The 22,427-nt window shown below is 39.4% G+C and overlaps 1 long non-coding RNA gene across 1 annotated transcript in view; it reads right to left on the bottom strand.

Moving 5' to 3' along the window:
- LOC133262418 (uncharacterized) overlaps nt 1–22,427 on the bottom strand; it is a 58,021-nt gene that overhangs the window by 4,293 nt on the left and 31,301 nt on the right. The window contains exon 2 of the long non-coding RNA XR_009741299.1: nt 18,296–18,430. This is a non-coding gene — a long non-coding RNA (uncharacterized LOC133262418). The remainder of the gene's footprint in view (nt 1–18,295; nt 18,431–22,427) is intronic.

The raw sequence follows: 22,427 nt of genomic DNA, 5'->3' as shown, positions 1-22,427 counted from the left end.
ATGCTGTCCATACCTCAAGCTGAAAGGAGAATGCATTAAGACTACTAGGCTAAGTTTTCAACACTGGCTGGAGTAGTTGGATCCCCTAAAGAGAGAAAAGAAGTAAATATTGAGATAGCTCCACCAGGATAAATTGGATGGGTTTGACAGTAGGACATTTCAAAAGATTAATCCCTGTAGCTATACACACACACCTAAAATAATGAGCTTTCTGAAAGAGATACATAGAGAACTTAGCTTTCCTGTGCAGAAAGGTTCAACAGACCCTGTAATGACAAAGCAGGCCACTTAGTTGTAACTGCTTTAAACTGGTCTTCCTGGTGATACTCTTTACTGCAGCTGAATGACACTCAAACAGGTATGAAATTGTTTCTCACCTTTGAAAGCCACCAGAAATGAAGGAAATCCCTTCCAGGCTTGCTCTCTCCAAATAAATTTTCCCCATTTATTAATATGAGTAAGAAGCAAATAATCCAGGAACCACAGGAAATAGGTTTCGGAAAGCAATTTTTGATCGATACAACTCAATGATCACTACTAAGGGCGATTATTAAAAATGAATTTCACTGGTCATCTCTTTTTCCATATTATGCCATTCACATGATTTGTTGCATAAAATCTCTCCAGTAATATTACTTCCGCCCACCCCCCATGGCTCATCTGGAGAAACCGGAGCTGATGGACTACTCTATGAGGAATCTCTATAGACTCCCCATAACTAGCTTTAAACATGGTTTCAGACAGTCCAGCCTGTAAAAATCTTCAAACATACTGAGAGGTTCCATGTGTGTCTCAAAAGCAACATACACGGCAAACTGCCATCTGTGTAAACTGCAAAATCTCTCAAAATAGATCTAAAAGACAGCACAACCCTCTACTCCCACTCCTTCCACACTATTGTCAAATACACTCAGCACAACCTGAATGTATTCATAGGAGTATCACCAACAACTAAAGTTGATACTAGCAGGTGCTGAAACGTAATGTCTTTTCCATACACTCCAACTACATTAAAGTGGCAGAGGCTTGGGACTGTCAAACTATTCTGTTATTGATTGGCCTTTAGATAGAGCATTAGTTTCCAGTTTCTCACTTTAACCCTGCATTCCATTAAACTCACTAGAGTTAGCACTCGCAATAGACTGCATGTTGAAAGATTAAGTCAGATGGTAAGACTAAGTGTACAACCTGTGCTCTCTCTTACCAATCGCTGTAGTTCATCAATTCTTGCAATAAAAAAATTAAAATGAAGAAAGGTAAAAGTCTCAGCCAGAGCAGGGTTAAAGGGGATGTTGCGTTTTAACCACCTTCATTTTAATTCCCCTTTTTCACAAAACAGTGAAGAGCATGGGACTGCCAAAGGGGAGACTGAGGCATTCTCTCATTTCCTGACTGAAAGTACCATACGAGATGACTGCTTCACAAAACCATGTCAGGATGCATTATTTCCTGTTTAAGCTTGCTTCCTCACAGGAAGAATGATCATTTGATATGAAAGTCACTTCTAAAGGATCAGTGGCTAATCCTACAGATGAATCCCATCAACAAGATCTAAAAAGTTTTTGGCTAAGCCTTCTAAAATGTGTCTCTGATGAAAGCAGCGAAAGTACAGTCAGTATAAGGGGAAGGAAAATTTGGCTCCCTGCATTCAGGTCACCCTGTATACAGCTGTTATAGGTCCTGCAGTAAGTGCTGCAGTATGGTTTAATATGGGATGCTGTAGAACAAAGATGAAAATATGCCAGCTTGTAAATGAATAAATTCTTTTTTTGCTATTTATAGTTTCTTCACAATCCTCTAGCTTATATGGAAGAGATTTTTAATAAATGTCTTTGCAGAACCACAAAACATCATCACTTTATACATACATTGAGGAGAGGTTGGCATCCACCCAAGTGATTGACATGTCCTGCAATACTGAAATCCTTAGCTCTTGTTTAGTCCTTCCCTAGACAAAACTTCTACAGAAAACAGCAGATTTTTGTTAATTTAATTTAGTTCCCTAAAAATCCCTTCCTTTGGTTGTAGGTGCTGCTTAAACATAAGGTCAAACAGGCTGGTAGCCTAAGAGCAAGGAAGGGTACACAGTGTACATGGAGAGCCACTGCTAGATCCAAAGAGGTCCAGCTGCAGGGTTCCAGCCCCATCCCATGCAGTTTGGCTCTCACCCGACTTTTCTGTGAGCTGAATCAAGTTGCTAGCTCAGCAGAAGCCTATTCATTCTTTCACTGGTGTGTTTCCTGCTCAGTTAGCAAGCTGAATCAGCTCACAGCAAGGTTCAATGCATCAGTACAAGGTGATGGAGGAAAGCACAGAGTGAGGAGTGGGGGAAGCCGCCTGTCCTCCTTTGAGCAGAAATGACCTGTTGTACTGCCTTCTCCATACTGTGTAACTAACTCCACTCTGAGATACTTTAGTTACATCTGGTATTCAGCTTCCTGCAACTCTGGACACAGACGTACCCAAGAAAAGATTTTCCTGGTGGCCAGCTGAGGAATGCAGCCAGAGGCACTATGACATGAAGAAGACTGCTGGCAGGTAAGAATGTCAACTATTGCCAGGGGCTGACCATCACCTCCCTAGCTGCAGCTCTGGGCCCTACATCTGAACAAATGGCTCATGCCAGCACTTCTCCCAGTGAAGTTCAGTGTGAAGTTGGAGGACACACTATCCCACCATTGACTGCTGTTTGGTAAGCACACAAAGTCTGTGATAAAGCACTCAATGAGCAGCTGGCTAACCCACACTGTCAGCTCTGCCTGTACCTCCACCAAAGGCATAGTGAAAACTGTCTGGTAACACCCATCATCTTTTGCATACTGATCACAGCCTTCAGTTTTAAACCTCAGAGGAGGGGAGAGGAAGATGAGGAGGTTAAGCAAGGTGAAGGACCCCATGAAAAGATGGAAATGATGACTTCTTTTTCAGTATAAAGGAACATGATGGCCCTGTACTATTTAGAGATTTAGAAAGTATAGTCTTGACAGTAAACCTGAAGGATGAAAAACATCCAGATGAAAATCACTGTTGTCTCCACTGGGTTCATCCTTTGACTAACAGAAAAACCAGGTGCTGTACAAGAGAACAGGAAAACAAGTGCAATCTTTCACTGACTCCCAGCTCAACAAGATTGGCAAGTGTTTTTCTGAAATAAAAGATCAATTCCCAGGCCAGAAGTGGAATCATTGGCAACTTCTACCATTGACAAGGTCCAGAGAGAAATCCTTTGTTAGCGGCACTACATCAGATCAGAACACATCTTCAGATGCTGTCAGTGAACCAGAAAGCAGGCAGAGGATTACACAGGGGGGTTGGAATAATCTTAGAGTCTCTGAAATGAGTGCCCTGCTGGTCTGCTGAATGTGGGCAAACCCCGTGATTAAATCTGCTATCACTCCTGCTTTGCTGTCTGCTCTTGTCAGGCTTTATATCAAAGACAGATCAAAATCTTAATCTGCATTAATCTTGTACGTCTGTAGAGGATAATTAAAAAAAAAAAAAACAAAACTTACCAGGATGGGTTTGACTTTTTCCTAAATTATTTCCTGGTGACAGGCTTTTTATAATTATCTCTTCTGCTGCATTTGTTTTTTTCCTGTACTATGGAACATTTGGCTAATGCATACGATACAAACATGCACATCTTCAGGGCATAACAAAATGCTCTGAGATCATTTGTTTACCAGAAACAGTTAATGGGATGAGCAGAGGCCTACTGAGCATGGGAAAAGAATTCCATAAATTACTCTCTGCTCTTGAGGAAGTAAGAACATGAAAATCATTAAACACAAAATCCTTTACCCTTAAGGCCCCACAGACAAGGTGGGGAATGAAGAGCTACTGCACTTCATTGTAAATATGAATGGAAACCATGAATAATGAAAAATAAGATTGAACATTGCTCCTAGTCTTCTTGTAGAAAAGAACTGGACAAAATTTTTTTGGCATACAGAGTCCATTGAGAGCACTGAGGAATTAGAGCACCGAAAGGATGGGAACAAGCACAATGTTAACCCAACACTGTGCAAGGCTGCAGGCACCTGGTTGCAGGCTTGAAGGATTATTTTTGCTTGTCAAAGACAAGCCAAACTCTCAAAATGCTGTAATGGTACTTTCAGCTTTGCCTCCTTACTTAACAGTATTTTCCATTCACCACAATATACAACACATAGTAGCATATAGAAGATAAACCTTTCTATTTTACTGGCTGGCAGATTCACTCCAAAGCTATACTTGAGCAGGGTTTTTTAATTAATTCTGTCTCTGAATTCAAGGTCAGAATGAAGGGAACCTATTGAAGGTAAAACTTAGGAGTGATCATTCCAAACTCATGTTTGGATAAATAAATATAGAAGATGGCTTACATATATGCCAGAATTTTCTGATGACAAAAGATCACAGAAGATATAATCACATCAAGGAATAGATTCTTAGGGTAAACATAAATGCCTTATAGAAATGATTCTTTCCAGTAAACAAAAGGCAATCATTTTGTTCCCTTTCATGTGCAGTTGGCAGGAGTATTATTTAAACAATAAAAAAAAAACAAGGCACTTACTGGCAATATATGACTAGTTGAGAGGAACTGATGACATTCAGCTGTGCCTTTAGCCATTCAATCCAATAGACTTTTAAACTCTTGAATGGCCTGCGCTGAAACAGTCACTTCAGGAAACAAAAATAACAGTTTAGTCACAATTTATGTTGATCTATAGCATACAGACTTGTTGTCGAAGAAGTTTAAGACATTGTCTAATGAAAGAATGTGTAAATTGTCCTCCTTTTACAGAACAGATAATTGACTTGTCGCCACTCACCAGTGGAGACAAGACCACGTGAACACCACTGATGGAAGCATGCCAGGACCCGTTGGACGAGGCTGCCAGCCTACGATGAGTTAAGTTCTCTGAATGGTCACATAAATAACTGGTATAATAATAAACCTGCACTAAGTCCATGGAGATCCGCATTGAAAATCCCTGCTTCTAGGGACCAGGTGACTGTACGGCTCACGAGAGGGTGGAGGGGTTTCGTTATTCCCCGCCGCTTGACCAGGAGATGGCGGTAATTCCCTTTGCATAAGTAGGAAAGCTTGAAGAACGTACTCCGAAATACAGGCAGGGCGTTAAGGGGAGGGGGAAGAAATTCAGAAAACGGCTTGCTAGAGCTACGTGAATAAAATTACATTGCAGATAAAGGAATAGAGCTAAGCTCCTGTTCTTGTTTCTGTGACTATTTTTACTATTTCTTTGGTGTCTAAAAGAAAGACAAATTATTGGAAAGATACGCAGCTCCCAGAGCTTTCACTGAGGTAGTATTTTTAGCACTAATCACATCTGCATATTGCAGAAAGAACAACACATTTCTAGCTGGCATTCAGCAGCTGTATGTTAATGTTATTTGTGAAAATATGCTCAAAAGGCTGCACATTAGATAGAACCTGAATATGCAAAGAGACCACCTTCCCCCAGGCATCTCCACAGCGAAACGCACAGTATTCCTGTACCATGGCTGTGACTATAACCACACAGCTTAGAAGCACCTCCTCCATGCTACTGCCCTTTAGTGTTGTACCCCTCTTCCCCCCTTACAACTTTACAGACAGAGCACACCAAATATTGAGCTACCCTTAGAGCGTACCCAGGGTACATTCTGTAAATCCTCTTCTGTCCCCACTGACCTTTCCACCCTACTCACATCACTCCTGAATCTGCCTTCTGAAGGAAGCAGTAGGAATTGTGTGCCTACGTGTGAAATTCTTACTCTGTGGCCTGCAAAAAGCATGTGCACAAAAAATTATTTTGAAATGGTTTATTTCCCTCGTTTTGCTTAGGTTCTATAAATATTCTACAGAGGAAATATCCAGACAAAACTGCTGAAAGATACAGTGAATTTGGTGTGGCTACTCAAAGGTATTAATGATAACCACATTTCAGAATCATATTTATTCTGGAAATAAAAGAGCTATAAATTTATTAAATCACCATGACAGATCCATGTGTGGTATAATTGATGCTGCCCCATTAATCTCAATCCAGAAGATAGATGCTGGTTTTTACCAACCAAGAATCTGGCAGAATGAATGGACGAATCTAACAGTCCCCCTTTGTCTATATAGAGTTAATATCTCAAAGGTAACGATGAATGTTCCTGGCAAACAGCTCACAGAAGCTCCCAAGAGAGACATTTTTGCATCAAATATTCATTACACCATTACAAATACACACTACCAATTAGTTAACAATGGGCTGTCACTGTAAGACAAGGTTAGGCACTTGCTGCAAATCATGTCTTGTGGGCTTTACAAAACTTCTGCAGGACAGATGATGTAAGGACAGACTGGTGGAATAGGACCTTCTCTGCATCTTTGTAATTTCACTTTCTATAGGTATGGATGACTTCAGTGGTCTGACTGAGCCATGCGACTCTGTTGCCATCTGCATCTCAGAGAAAAAGCATTTATGCCTGTCTTGTCAGTCTAAATTCTTTCTACTACCTAAACAGAACAACTCCTTAAGATGTCTTTTTGCAGGCTGGCATTAGCTACTTCCATTATCACCCTATATATCCAGTCACTTCAAAGTTATGGCATCCTTCAGGCTTACATTGAGGCACTGCAGGTAGGACATCCTAAGTTCAACAGCTTTATCCTGGATCATGCTATGTCAAGAAGGTATTCTGCAAGTAGACACAAGCATACTCTGTGTGTGCTCCAAGCAAGCCGGCTGAACTTCATTTCAGGCCAAGAAGCTGAAAATTCACATTAGCACAGCCTGGAGCATGGTAGAGTAAATTCACATCACCCAGAGGGTAGAGGGTAAGTATTGCAACTCTTGTGCATCCACAAAAGCCAGTCCAGTTTTAGCTAGCTGTGGATACACAGACTCTCCACTTAGGATTTCTCTTTATCTTAAGGGGCAATGAAGTTTATTGTGATGGCTACAGACCAAACCTGTCTGAAGAGACTGTCAATGCGTTCAAAAGAGCTAGATGAGAAATGGTACTGAAAGGGTCTTTGAGAAAACTTGAACAGTTCCATTGGCTTCAGAAAGATTGCACTAGCATTTGGGTAGCTATTGCAATCTGTCACTAAGGAGAGTGACAACTGCTATTTCAGTGATAACATCTAATTAATTGCAGCCTTTAGTCTCTTAATGAATTGAAAATGTATGTCAACACTGGGTACCTCAGTGTGTCACCTGGATGGAAGCACACTGCCACGGCATAAAAGAAAACATCACAGAAGAGGTTAGCATTCTATCTCCATTAGCCTTTTATCATCCTGTCTTATAGCAATCCAAAGACAGATATGACAGACTTTGCATTAATATTTACTTGCTTTATAGTGTATAATCATATGCACATCAAAAAGTGTTACTGTTAAACATTACCGCACTATTTGATCAAGAGAAAAAGTGAAGACTTTTCTCCCATTAGCCAGTATTTACCCAAACAGTTTACTTTCAGGAAGAAACTTCTTAACATTCTTTGTGTACTGCCCTCCTATAGCTTTGCTGTCAGTATTATATATTGATATATATAATAGTATGATAGCATTGATTGTATATAGGTTTAATTTATACTGTAACCATGTGATGAAGTTTTAAAGATTCATTTCTTCAGTGCCAGCTTGCTGGGTTTACCCCCATATAGTCACAAATTCAAAGAAAATGCAAGGCTATTAGCCTGAACAGACCAAACAAATTACTGGTTTTAGTGAGAGAATTGGTTAGTTCCAACAAATACAGGTTACATAGCACAGCTCAAGTCTGTGAGATCATATGACTAGCAGGCAAAATGACAAGGTCCAGAAAATCATTGACCACTGCAGGTTTACTGCAAACTACTCTGCATATATATGGTATATATTAGTGATGATAAGCTTGAGAAGTTGTGTTTTTGTTGGACATGATTACTATAACTGGAGTAATATGCCACAGTGACAGTAAATCCTGTTTATTTAACTTCAATCTAATATTTGATCATGAGAAGAAACTACTTCACAATGTCTTACCTAGTCTACCTCTTCACGTTTTCCTTTGAAAACACCGATTTTCTTCCTTTTGTCTAATCAAGACAAAGTGATTTAAATTTTCCAATATTTTGTAATCTATTCCCCAATTAACAAGCATAATTCTCCTTTTTAATTTGCCCTTTACAAAAGCTAAGCATTTGCAATTTTGGCCACATACCTGCTTGCTGTCTCCTTCCTTAATCCTAGTCAGAAATCATATTTACAGCAACTATATATTCGTAAAAGTTTATGACAAAAAAACCCAAGTCCCACTAGGGTCAGTGATTTCAAACATTGGTCAGGACAGCTGGCCTTGAAAACTACTTGGTATGTCATTCAATAAAAGGACATCCACTGCCATTCACCCAGAAGTTACAGCTCCTAGAGTACAACAGAACATGTAGTTCCCTGCATCTGGAAATCAGAATCAGGCTCACGCTCAACATCAATTTCCTTCCATCCTGACTCTCAGCTGATGTCATTCCAACCTGCGCATTGGCATTGGCAAATGTGTCCCTTTACTAACCATTCCAACTTCTTCCAAATGGCCTCTAATCTTGTAGGCTGTCAAGCCGCAGGATAAATAAAATCTGTCAATAGACATAGCTTCAGCATCCTAAATCCCTCTGTAATTCTCATTCCAGTCAGTGTCACAGTAATTGCAGTTTCATATGATCAATATCCTAGCCCAAGTACAGTCCTCCATCTGCATAAATATTTCCTGATCTGTCTTTTCACCTAGCCCTGGGAGATCAGTAATTGTTTTCTATTATAATTGTTTTACCATTTCAGTCTTTACCCTTAAGTTCAAGGTGTCTCTGAGTTGCTATCCATGTGAATGTTATTTCATTTTCAGCATAATGTCTTTCCTCATTTAACCTGTCGTATCTCCTTCTCCTTCCTCAGTGAGAACTGTGTGTCCTTAAACTCTGTATCTGTAATGTAATATTACAGACTATTTCCTGAACTGGCCACATTTCAGTTACTCCAATTACACCAGATTTGTCTTTAAGCAGCAGATGTCCTTGTTCTTCCAATCTTGTTTGCTGTTTCCTTCCCTGCCTCATCATGCCCTCCAGCACACAAAGCATTCACCTGCTAAGCAGTAAACAGAAGCTGATCTGCCTCATTCAAGCATTTTTCATACCTGTCTAAATGGAAGAGGGGGTTGTTTGGCAGTTACCTCTGTGAGAAACACATGATCTTAGCTCAGACAGGGTTTAACCTCAGTATCAGCAATAGGAGGTGCTCAATGAAACCCTCTAACACAGACAAGGCAAAACAGCATTACACAGGAAAATCTTTCCCCTATTTGCAGCTCTTGTAAGCTCTTAGAGAGTCAACACTTTTCCTATCCAGCAGGAGGTCTGTATATCAGTTGTAAAAGAGCATCAGTATCAGCTCCTGGCCACTAGTTGCTAAAAGCTAGAACATCAGCTCACCTGTGAAAAGACAGGTCCAAAACTCATAGATGTCTGCAGAGATTTTCACTTTCAGTGTTTCTGGATCTCCAAGCCAGGGTCTTTGCCATACAGCCTACAACATAGGTATGGAAATAAACAGCAAAACCTATGTTTGCAAGAACACCATAATACGGTCTTCCATTGTCCTCAGGCTGGAACAATTAGAGTTCATCTCTCACTCTGCCTTTATTCCCCAGGGGATAGGAATGTAGTTTATATTTTCTAATTTACATCTCCAGAAAGCCTAGCTGTACTAGTGCTGCAAGCCTGAACACCAGAGGCCACTCTTCCTGCTCTAGGGAAATACTTAGCTTAACACCCAAGCTCATCAGTGTTAGTCATAAAAATGGCATAAAGATTTGCAGCTCACACACTCACTACACATTTGATTTCATTTTTATTTTACTTGAATACATGCATTGCATATGCATTAAGCAGGCTGTGCCAGAAGCATCATTCCAGAAACACATTTAACTCGACAGCCTGCTCAAGTGGAACAGCAGTGTTACGCGTTAGATACTGGACTGAAAGTCCTACCAAGGCAGAGACTTCCAGTGGAAGCTTTCCTTCCCCTCTCCAACCCAAGAACAGGAATTGGTATCCTCTAACTCAGCTGTGAGTAACACATCCCCATGCTGGATTCCAGTGGATGGAATCAGAATACAACAACCCAGATAAACAACGATTTTGTTTCTCAGAATATGCAAATAGGAGTAAAACTATAATCTGCTGTCTGCAAGCTCAATAAAACCAACTCAAGCTGTCTGTGTAGACTTGCTCTCACTGGCATTAATTTTCTGACCTACCATGAGTTATGTTTAAATTTATGGTCAAATCACATTCAAATTACAGAGCAATGGCATGTATGAATTTGTCCTTCAAGAATTTTGTTCATATAAAAAGTACATTTTGTGTCCATTTCCTTGCATTAACAAAAAACAAAAAAAAGAAATAGAATGTTTGGCATTTTTAAGTGCCTACAAATAAGTTGAAAGGATGCAAAAAAACCTCCAAACCCATGTTAGAAGTATGATTAAACATTCTGTAACAGAAACATGTGAAGTATCAGTGGCATGAGACACTTCCCAAAAAAGCATCAGAGGGTTTTCATTGTGCCATCTCTGAGGGAACAATAAAATACCCCGAAGCCCTGAGAAAACAGAGTCAGGTACATGACTACTTAGTAACTTGAATTCAAGTACAAGTGAAGAAAGAATATTATTAGCAATACTTTTTTCCTCTACTTTTCACAAGTCTAACCAATTTCTAGGGCTGAAGAGGAGCATAAGTTAGCAAGGTCATGGCTACGGTGCATATAAAACATCTAACTCATATTAGCTCTCCTGTACTCTATAAATGGTAAATGATCCTCACAGCTCCCAGGCTAAGTAACTAGCCCAATTTTACAGTGGCAAACTGCCAGCTCAGGTACCTACTCTGACATCAGGTTAGCTGCTCGTTTTCACTCTGCTACCTAGATTGAAGCAGAAGACACCTTGCCTTGATGAAAGTCAGATGCAAGAGATGGAAAATAGCCAGGCCTGAAACACCCATCTTTCTGCTTATCCACAGAAGAGGAGGAGGAGATGAGAAATTTTATTTTGAGAAGCCTGCTGTGGAGCACTGTGCTGTGCCCCTCACCAGCAGTGAACTCAGCTTTCCTCTCCTCTATTTCGTTTGTCAGACTTGCTGCAGAGACGAGGGACGTTGCAGTGGCACTGCATTTATATCATTACACGTGTAACAAAATTCTCTCTGAAGCACCACTCTGCTTAGAGCAGCACAACACCCATCTGGAACAAGAAAAGCTCGCTACTGGTATTTTTGTTTATGCCACAGGTGCTAAACACCATATCAGAAAGACAACAGTACTGCACCCAAAGCTGCCCTGACTCCAAGAGAACCTTGTCCTGTCCCCTTAGCTCCCCAAGGTACATGGTTCAGTGGAGGTCTCTGCAGCTTCCATGAAGGTTATCAAGAAGCAATTTTATACCTACTCATTTCCAGACTGCATCCAAACCAAAAATTCTCATGGAAAAATTTAGCAATTCTGCCTTAATGGCTTATAATGGCCATTCTTAGTCCAAACTGACCAGAAAAAAAAAAGGCAAACGTCACTTTTACTTTAAGCTTACAACTATTTTCTGTTGCTAGAAAGGAGATGTGATTTCCTTCCTTAGGATAGGTGGTTTCCCTGGTTTCCTGGCAAGAAACACATATATTTACAATACTAAACTCTTAGTCAAGTATATGTTGCCAAACATTCGTGTCCTAGAAATACTGCTGTTTCCGATTAGTTATTACACCAGCTATGCATAATGCCATATGGCCTTAATAACATGCCTGTCACTTTAGAGAGTAATTACTTCAATTTTGGCAGCATTAATCCGCAATATTTGCTGTCTCTTTGGATGACATCGCAATGGCGCAATGCAAAAGTGATCAACATCTCCCAGGCTGTGAGAAAGGCAGTGTCTGAACAGATTATGATTTAAACCAGGCAAGGGCATTTTTCTTAAAAAACAATAAAATATCTGCACTAGTGCTATTTTAGGAATATTTGGGAAGGGAGGAAGGGACTACATTACTCATACAGAATTGCTAAAATCCCCCAGGCTTCAAAACTTGAATGTGAAAAAAAAAATAATTCAGAAAAATCCCTGCCTGTTTCCAGATAACTCCAAAAAGTAAAAACTACAACTGCTAAACTAGAGAAAATAATTTAGCATTCTATTCTGTGGCCAACAAACCAGCTAAAGGACAACACTTATATTTGTAGGTTAAGGACAGACTTTAAATCCTTGTACCAATCTAGTTTTGGAGGATTCTAATTTTAACTGCTCGATGAAAGAGATTCTGTAGTTTTGGAACTGATGAGAGATCCTTTGCCAGAGCCAATGAGCTGGCTGTGGCCACCCTCTAGGTATTGCAAAACTGCTTCATCAGTTTGTGAAGCATTAGTTCATTTTTGACTAATCATATATACCAGTGTAGTCTCAACTGACTTATGACCTGATTTGGTCTCATTACCCATGTAGTGAAGTGATGGCTGCCACTATTTTAATTACTTGCAAGTCTGAGAAGTGGAAACAGAAGTCAGAATTTGTTAGCCTGCACAAGCACCAAATAAAATGAGCATGCTGAAAGCCTGGACTTATGTTCACTTCATCCTGTGCATACATAGACTAATATCTTGTCAAGACCTACATATGTTCTTAGCATTACTACCATCAGCATTCTTGCTGATGTGAATGGAAGTAAAGTCAGCATATGAGTCTGAGCAGAACAACATTATCATGAGGCAGGACAAAAAGCTCAGAGATAGTACAGGGCTGTAGCATATTTGTATCTTGCTTGTCAAATCGCTCACAAGAACCTGTGGAAAACCAGTGGTACCAATCAGCTTTGGTATATGATTGTACTTCAAACGATCATTCTATGATTAATATGTAAAATATCTTTCCTAGGCAGAAAGAAAGTCCACCTGCTGTAAAAGACCAATGGAGCCTTCACTTGCCATCCTGTCATCTTCAGGTGCTTAGTCATGATCATTAGCATGACACCTCAGTGCACCTGAGCACTTGTCGAAACTGCATATACCCAGTAGCCTAGATGCTATATCCATATACTTACCAATATGCAAACACTTACACCCATTTAACATACTCTGCATGTTTGTCAGTGGATGAATCTATTCCAGATTTTACACAGGTTTTTCTTGGATAAACGCTTTTGCAGTTACAGTTCTACATTAAATTTGGATAGAACGATATATGCTACACTGATGTTGTATAAACTATATACATAGCAACACAAATGATCACATTCCATCAAAAAGGAAAATTAATAACCCTGTATCTGGTGTTAGTCTACATACATATAGGGGAAATCACAAGCAGGGATATGATTAATGCACTTGCATGGAATCCAAATCCCTATTTGTCATTACCAGAACACTGGTTATTACTCAACAGAGAACATCCCTACATTAAAAGGCAGGGAATTCAGCTATGCAACAAAATTGTGGTGTTCCTAATGAGAAAAGCCTCTTTGGATTTCCAAGGATTCCACTGAAACAGAGTGGCCTCTGTCCCCACAGAATGACAGAGGCTCACAACAGAATTTGAAGGAAGTGATATCAGGCTTTGCCTGACTGCAGAGAAGACACAAGCTTATTTCTAGGCCTGGTAGTTGATTGTTCTATTTGTCAATTATCTATCACTATGCACAAGAACATGCTGATCCATCTTTACCTTCCTCCACATATTTCATTGTAAATAAGGAACAGAGACATTCCTTCAGCACATTCTACTTTTCACACACTGCCACTCATGTCTGACACTATCATTACAGAGTAAGGGTTTTGTATAGAACAGAATGATAAACCGGTTTTGTAAAACCACACAAGCTGATAAATGAAAAGCAGAAAGTGCTTTGGTATAAAAATCCCATGTCCAAGTATGCACAAGGCTACAAAATTAAACAGCACTGAAGATTCTGAAAGCAGTTAAGGTATTACCATGGCCAGTTCCAATAATAAAAACAGACTATAGTTTTATGGGATATACCATAACATACAGAATAAAAGAGTCTCTCTCTTTGGTGGTGTCTGCTGGCAACTTCAATGTCAAAATCCTTATTTCTTTCACTGGTTGAGTCCAAACCCAAGCAGAATGCCTATACTACATACACTCCTTTGCTTCTGCTTGACTGCTCTTGTCTGAGCTGTACAAAACACTCAAGGACACTGACCTGCTTTTCATATCCTTGGATACAGTCAAGCAATTCCTTAACAGTATTTCTATGGCGTATGATCTAATCCTGTGTAAAGTTTTTAGGTACCTTTGAGCAAGAAATCCTGCTCAGCAGAAGTCACATAATCGTATTAGCTCTCCACAGGGTCTAAATAGCCTTGTTGAGAAGAACTTTGCTGAGCAGGGCTGCTCAAGTCAAGCCTGGTAGCTCCCTGGTGGTTAATTCAGGTGGCTGCTTTGTACTGTGCAGACACCCCTAAGATCTGGATCATGCACAGCTTTGCTTCTGCTCTTTCCCCAGGCTGACCAGTTCCACAGTCTTTTACTGCAGATCAAGAAATACAGTTCTGATGTGTGTCTGTGAATTAAAGCAACACTGACTCCTTCAATGCAGTCAGAAGAACTGCTCTGTAGCTAGATGAAGATGTTTCCACACACTAAATAAGCAGGGATTGTGTTTTTTTACTATCACAGCAGAATTTGTGGCCACTTCATGAGAACTTTAACATAATTAAATGAAGTAAGAAGCGTACTCGTAACTGTTCAAGGGGACATCTGAGATCTTCCATTGCTAATGGAAGATTTTTGCCCCTTTAATCACTGAAGCTGTCGGAGGCAGCAAAATTTTTGGTGCTACAGATTTATTATAAAAGTATTGGTGAAATATTCCAGTCTGGTTTCCTGCTCATACATGCCCTAGAATACCCCTTACCACAGAAATATGTTGCTGTGATCAAGCCTGAACTCTCTGCAAACAAGAAAGAACAACCCAAAAGAACAGTGATCAGTTATATGATCAGTTATATATAAGCTGCATATAACGATCTATACCAGGGCCAGGGAGCAGATGGACTTCAATAAAAGTTCACAGGCAGAAATGAAATGGCAGAAGGGATTTGGGGTACCTGCAGTTGGGTCCCAGAGTAACATCAGTTTCAGCAACTTCTGCCAGCTCATCTTCTCTAGCAGCAAGGATTTGTGATACCTATCAGATCTTATATGAGCACAGCTGTCAGCTCGTCATGTAACCCAGCCAAAAAGGAAAACTGCATTTGAAGAGCTCAGGAACTGCTTAGGATTGCTTTCACCATTCCTTATGGCAGTATCCTGTACTTCTAAGCCTTACAGGAAACGTGTGAATTATATCAACTACACCAGACTAGCATCCTTCAGTGTTTGTAGGACACTCTGATCCTGAATGATTCAGTTGCATTGCTGGGAATTTGACACTGCTCAATTCTAAGAAACTGCTTAGATTTAAAAGCTCTAATTCATTTGAGTTGCTGGGAATGATCAGTTTCTTCCTCCAAAAGATTTTACTAGGAGTTTATGGTGTAAAAAATATTTGAGATGTCACTAGCAAAACAGCTCCTCCAGCTGAACTGCTTGCTCAGAGCTCATTTCAGACAGGTACCCCCCAAAAAAAAATCACCAGGACATTACCTTTTCTTTGCTTCCTTCCTTGCAAATGAAGACAGCAGCATCTACTGATGCAGGGATCCCAGCAAATGAGACTCCTTATAAGGATGAGACTTACTGAAATCGGGAGTAATGAAAGCATGTAATTTTCTCTGTCCTGTTCCTATAGCTGCTGGTGGTCTGAATCTGAAAACTCTCCATTGGTCTCTAGTGTAGAAATGAACATAAACACAAGGGAGCAAGACAGGTGGGTGGCGACTGGAAAACAGCATTTCTGTAAGAAAAAACCCTAAATACAGCAGAACAAAGCTACATATTCAGAAAGTTTCAGGGACATACTTTTAGTTATTGAAACCGAATGGTGTCCCCATGGATTTTGCAAACCTTGTCATAGAAAGTCATTCTGATTGAATCACTGCACTCCAGAATGTTGGAGATAAAACACTCCCCAGAACTCAGACACAGAATCAATTTTCTGCGACTTAATTATTCACTATGCATCAAATATATACTAGACTATGCGCATTTACACTATAATTATCAAATGCATACTTTGAGCAGTAACAAATGAGAGATAAATCAGTTGGAGTAAATCTTGGTGAAAGAGTTAATGCTTTTGAGTCCATATTTAGAACAGGCTAAAAGAATGCATGTAGTTTTACTATTATTCAGCTGTCATGCCTAACTCAATGAGGCACAGTAATTCAATTGTCTATCAGATCTTTAGTGGCTCATCTAATTATGTAAACAAGTTTAAAAGCGTAATTATCACTCTTTGTATGTTGCAAGCACCCAACTTTTAAATTAACAGTCCTTTTATCTTTCTCAATAGCCAAGTGATATAAAATTACAATATTTATGGAAGAAGCTAGATCGTTTCTTAGTTTTCTTGTATTTTTCTTGTACAAATACAAATAGTTTAAATGAGAATTGTACATCTCAGTAAAGAAATCCTGTCCCTAAATACCCTTGTGGTTCTGTACTCAAATTACTTTCAGCCATACTGCTCAGCCTTCCTGAAGATGGATGGGAGCACTGTGACTGTTTGTTTCAAGGTTGCTATTAAGAGGGAACAAAATCAATCCTGTGGGTCAGCGCAGGAGCTACTGGGGGAATGCAGCACCTGGATACAGGGTGGAGTTCACAGCATTTATACTACCAGGCTAGTCATTCTCTGTGGCAGTGTATAATTTCCCAAGACAGATCTGCCATTACACATCAACCAGTGGTTGCAAACAGAAAGATTTATCAGCACATTAACAAATGCCTTTATGAAGAACAAGCAAATATTTCCCTCAGTGAAATCAAGTATCAGTGGTGTGGCTACCAAATATTCATCTGCATTCAAAAGGTGTCTATACTGAGATCAAGAGTCAGAGACTTTTTCAACAGTCATAAAGCTCCAGAGGGTCAAACTGTAGAAAGGGGACCCAAGGATTGCCTGGAGAGTATGCAGAGAAGAGCAAAAGAAGAAAATAAATATTAATGGCATTAGCACAAATCTATTTGTTTTGCAGAAGATTTTAAGATACCAGCACAACTTGTCTGATTAAAATTGATAAATAAGTGACAAGGAGATTCAGCACTGCCACTGCTGTGAATACCAAGGAAATACACTCAGTTACCTGTGATCTCCAAAAATTCTTTCAAATACTACAGAAAACTACGGTTACAGATATGCTGAAGACCGACAGAGGCATGACATTTGACATAACCCCAGCCTAACTACGTCAGGAACACACACCCCTTGTTTAGAGACATGAACACCTTTTTCTGCAAGCTTACTCTTACACACACATATAACAGGAATAAGTTAATTTTTTTTTTATCCTTCCCAAGCTTATAGTGTAACTAGAAGAGAAGTAGTATCAGGTGTTCTTAGCTGCCTATATACAATACAGTGCCAATAATGAACCCTACAGAACCTTCATAAAGGGACCATGTCCCTCCAGTTTCTCTGTGTGAAAGCTTCGAAGTAGCTGCATTGCTGGAAAACTGATTTTCTTCTAAAACTGCTGTAAAGTGCAATGGGTATTTCAAATGCAGCAGTGCACCATGGGTGCAATTTAACTTCCAAAATCCCAGCTCTCTTCATAGACATCTATAAATCTTTGCCCTTTAGACCAGAACTATCATGCATCCCAGCCTGCTAAGCCCTCCTAATTTAATGACACACATTTATTTGGAAATACTGTAGCAGAACAGCTTCAAAAGCATTACTCTAGCATTATTACACTGTGAGAAATTATGGTAGTTTGGGGTCTTCTAGCCTAATTAGATTCTATTTTGTTCAGTCATCCTCAAATGAAACTTCTGTTTTCAAAGGATTTTGTGAACAGTCTGCTAATGAAAGAGAATTTATAGTATTTATGGGGCAACAGTATAAATGGAATTTAATAGCCAACTGCCAGCAGGGAACCGTCTAATCTTTATCGAATGCTGATTAACAACCAAGGATTTCTGGTGAGATAATGAGCCCTGGACTGGCTTCTATCCAGTTTTTGACACTGGCACCGATGTACATCTCCTAATTGCTAGAGGAAAACATATAATAACTGAACTTCAACTAATTAGTGGAGATTTAACCAAGTCATTGAAGTCTGTATCTTTGAAATTCTCAAAAATACCAGAAGTCAGGTATTCACCCCAGGCACTTAACAGACACCTCAGTTATCCTATGCAAATAAATTAAGAGATGAATTTCCAGAACTGGTGACTCAATAAACTTTACACTACAATGAGAATGACTGCAAGAACTTCCATCAATCTAGACCTAGGAACTATAACTGGTCCCATACCAAACTGAAGAAGCCTTGCACCTGTAGAGGGATTTCAGTGCCCCTAACAGGATCTGCCTGTGAAATTCATTACCAGGTCCAGAAAGTTCAAGTGATCGAATGGAAATCACTAAATTCTGAGAACTTTAACATCTAGATCCATTTTTTCTATCTTCACAAAGCAGGCTCCCACACTGAAACTTCAGAGCTTAAGTTAGACACCCACTTGCACTGCCAAGCACAGAATTCTATGCATTTCTAGAACCACCACCCTAATTTTCTCAAGGTTTTGTATTTCAATGGAATTTTGTCTCCATTCACCAATCCCTAAACCATCATTTCCCTAAGAGCTATTACACATTTAAAAATTCCTTACTACTTCTGTAACTGCAAAAAAAAAAAAAAACAAAATCACTACAAATCTCAAGGTCTGTAAAAATAGGAGTGACACTGAGTACAATCTAAAAAACCATCAAACCCCAAAAGAACCCAACAAACCAAAGGCACCCCAAATATTGCTTCCCTTCTCCTGATACATGAGGAACAAGAAGATTAAACAAAGAGCCAATAATCTGTGGATGCCAGGGGATAGGTGTGAGTGGTGAAAGAAAGAATAAGACTGTTGTCAGAGTTCTGTACAACAGAAGATTGAGGGGATTTTCAAACCAGGTATTTGACTAAATGAAACATAAAGTTAAAGAAGGAAACAGTGTATGCTCCATCCAGCTTAGAAAATGCACTTCCAAGATACATGTTGTTTGGCTTCCAAAACATGCTGTTTGGCCTGGAAAGGAGAAGCTGCAGAGATGATCAACTGACATAACATTTCGAACCTACTGTATTAATGTCATAAATACACACACCTTTAATGGGTGGCTGATTGCAATTACATCTCAATGTAATGGTGACAGAAAGGGTTACTTTCTACCATAAGGTGACAACAGGTGACAGAAAGAGTTACTTCAGATTCAACAACAGAAATACCCAAAGCTGAAATGATGCATTTGAGAAATCTCTTGCTACTACTTGCTTCTAGACAAGTAATTCAGGTTGCTCTTACCCAAGTCAGAATTGCAAAATCCTGAGACTTTACAAAATGACAGTGCTGAGCAGGAAGACAGAAACACGTAAGGCACAAGAGAGCAGTGACATTATCATGAGATTACCAATGGCATGAACTGACGAGACCTGAATTACTCTGTAGAAATTGCCCATATGGAAGTGTTCAGTATATTAGTTGCAAAGTACTTTGAAGAATAAACTGCACTGAATTCACTATGGAATAGTGATAGACAAGGACACACATATGGAAAATTACTGGAGATTTGCTGATGCCCTGCAGGTTTTTCTTATTTGTCTTCCTTTTTGCTTATGTACCACTAAACCAGAAACACAGAACTGAGAAACCAACTGAGTAACATTATGCAGAAGATGGGTAAATAAATTCATGGTTATCAGCAAAATCAAATCAACATCAGTTTTCTGGAAAGTTTTCTCTAAAATCCGTTTGGAGACTCAAAAGCTCTGCAAAATGGGTAGCGACAGAGTGATCTAAGGGCATCTCGTATAAAGAATCTGTCAAGCTTTGTCTCCTTGAAGTACTTAATCCAAGAATAAATAACAAAACCAGATAAACAGATACTAGAATTAGCATTCACTTGTATTAAAAAAAAGACATTTTATTGCAGCAATGACCTGCCTAGCTGAGAAAATGAACTTTGCTTATTATTTTGTTTTAAAAGTACAGTAGGTACCATCACTGCATGTAAGGACCGTGGGTATGAAAACCTTCAAGAAAGGAAGGTCTTTATCCTTTTTATTTTCAGTAGCCCTCTCTCTCATAAAGAAATAAACCAAAACCACTACAACAAACAGGTTTATACAAACATAGCCACTGTGTTGTTTTGCACCAAGCAGAGGAGTCAGTGTACTGACCACTGAGCAGTTCCTCTGCAGGGCACTGCTTTGGGACCCTTGAAGGTGGATAGAATGAGTCAACTATTATGGCCAGAGATAATTATTTCCTTGGATTACATTGGCCCTGCTCTCTTATATGCAGATCCCCTGAAACATTTCTCATGGTTGGAGGGTTTGGACACAATCCACACTAGTTCTTTCCTCTTTATAACTGAGAATTAAACTTCAAGTGGTCATGAATATTCATCCATAATGCAGGACAACTTCTGAAAACTCTTTTAATTTATCAAGCACTACAGGGATATAACTGGAGACAGGAGGTGGCAAAAAGCTCAAGGCAATGGGATTTTTGAGCTTTAACGACAAGTGAGAAACACCCCTGGTGTAGAAGAATATGCACATAAGACACTGCTTTATGGACTTCTGTCTTTCTACAAAAGCAGAAAGCCAGAATGTGTCCTGAGTGTGTAAAGAACTTGGATGCCCCCACTACTGAACACCAGTCCTATTTATACTCTGTTGGATATTTGCTTAACAAGTCAAAGCTGGCAGGTTGAAAAGCTACTTTAACGTAGCTAGTGCATGTTCAGAGAATAATGTCAGGGATGTAAAGTAAGACTATCACAGTATTAGAGGATTTCCAGATTAAAATTAATTCTATTCTGTGTAACACGTTTAAAGGTTAGATTATGTATCTCTAGTGGACCTAAGGGCACAGGAAAAAATACAAACTCTTGACGCATCTAAGAAGGCTTTTCTAATTTAGGTGCAGGATTTCAGTCAGAAATAAGAATTCACACCACTTCAGTATGTCCCATTCCATCTGTATCTATGGTTTTTAAAATTGAATATTTCTGTACAGTTTTGATTTAGATTCATTTTCCCAGAGAAGTTTTGCAAACCACTTCCTCTTATGCTTAGTGCTGAGAGCTAAGGGCCAATAGGATCTGGGTATTGCTGGAGATGCTATTTTTGGTTAGATACACCTCCAGTTTCAGCCAGCCTGGAAATTCTCATGTTCCGTGTTCCTATTGCTTTAAGAGATTAGGGGGACTTCAGCAGTTCAAAGAGAAAACGCCAAAGGGAAACTTGGGACACACAAAATGTTAGGGAGATGACTGGGACAGGCAGAGTTACACAGCTGTGGGCTTTGTAGAGTCATCATTTTACATTCATATTCTAGTATTTTTTAAAATACATCTTTGCTGTTCATTGCCCAAGGAAGGCACAATCTTAAATGACAATTCTGGCCCATCTTGTCTTTAAAGAATTGGATTGTTGCTTCTGATTTAGTTTCACACATATCAAGATACTCAACCGTTTTCTCTTAAGTCTTTCAGCAATCTCCAGTCAGGGAAAACCATTAAAAATCTCATCAACATTCTTTTAATGTATTTTCCTATTTTTACTGAATCTTTCTCATCAAAAGGGACACTGTCAGAACCATGGATGCCTGCTGCGTTTCTTATTCCTGCTAGAATCACTTGTGTAACAGTATGTTACCTCATGACTATAGAATCACTGGTACTTCCCTGCTCTTGTGACATATTATTACAAGTAGATCAACAAGCAGTATCAACAACATCCTCTTTACTTGGCACACTGAAAAACACTGAATGGAAATGGAACAAAATGAACATGGACTACTAGAGGCTTGGCTCATACCTCTGAGTTCTCATCATCCTTTAGTGCCCATCTAGACTTACCTCCTGCCCTGTGCTCTACCTGCCATGAATAGCTGGATAAACATCTTTTCAAGGCAGAAGAAAAATTGGCTGTGTGTGACACAGCTTTTAGGCTACACTTACTAATTTCCAGGTCTTACTATCATATTGCTTTAAAGTCATAATATATTTCAAGAAGTGCAAGATAAGGTGAAAAAGATTTACCAGAATACTCCAAAGTAATGCTTTTGAATGTTTCATGAGTACTTCCTGAATGTTTCACTTTTGTTACTGGGTCTTTTCCACGCTAACTGGAAATCTGAATGTTCTGAACTTATGTATTTTGGAAGGAGAACATGGTGGCGTGGAGAGAGGATGAAGACGTGTTCTTATTCTACAGAAAGACCAGATTTGTGCTT

Source organism: Pezoporus flaviventris, unplaced genomic scaffold (assembly GCF_033815535.1).
Source record: "Pezoporus flaviventris isolate CSIRO_AGI_PZ_B2104156 unplaced genomic scaffold, CSIRO_AGI_Pfla_v1 ptg000213l, whole genome shotgun sequence".
NCBI classification, from domain to species: Eukaryota; Metazoa; Chordata; class Aves; order Psittaciformes; family Psittacidae; genus Pezoporus; species Pezoporus flaviventris.
The sequence above is the reverse complement of the archived record's forward strand: the minus strand, read 5'-3'. Positions and strand labels throughout refer to the sequence as shown.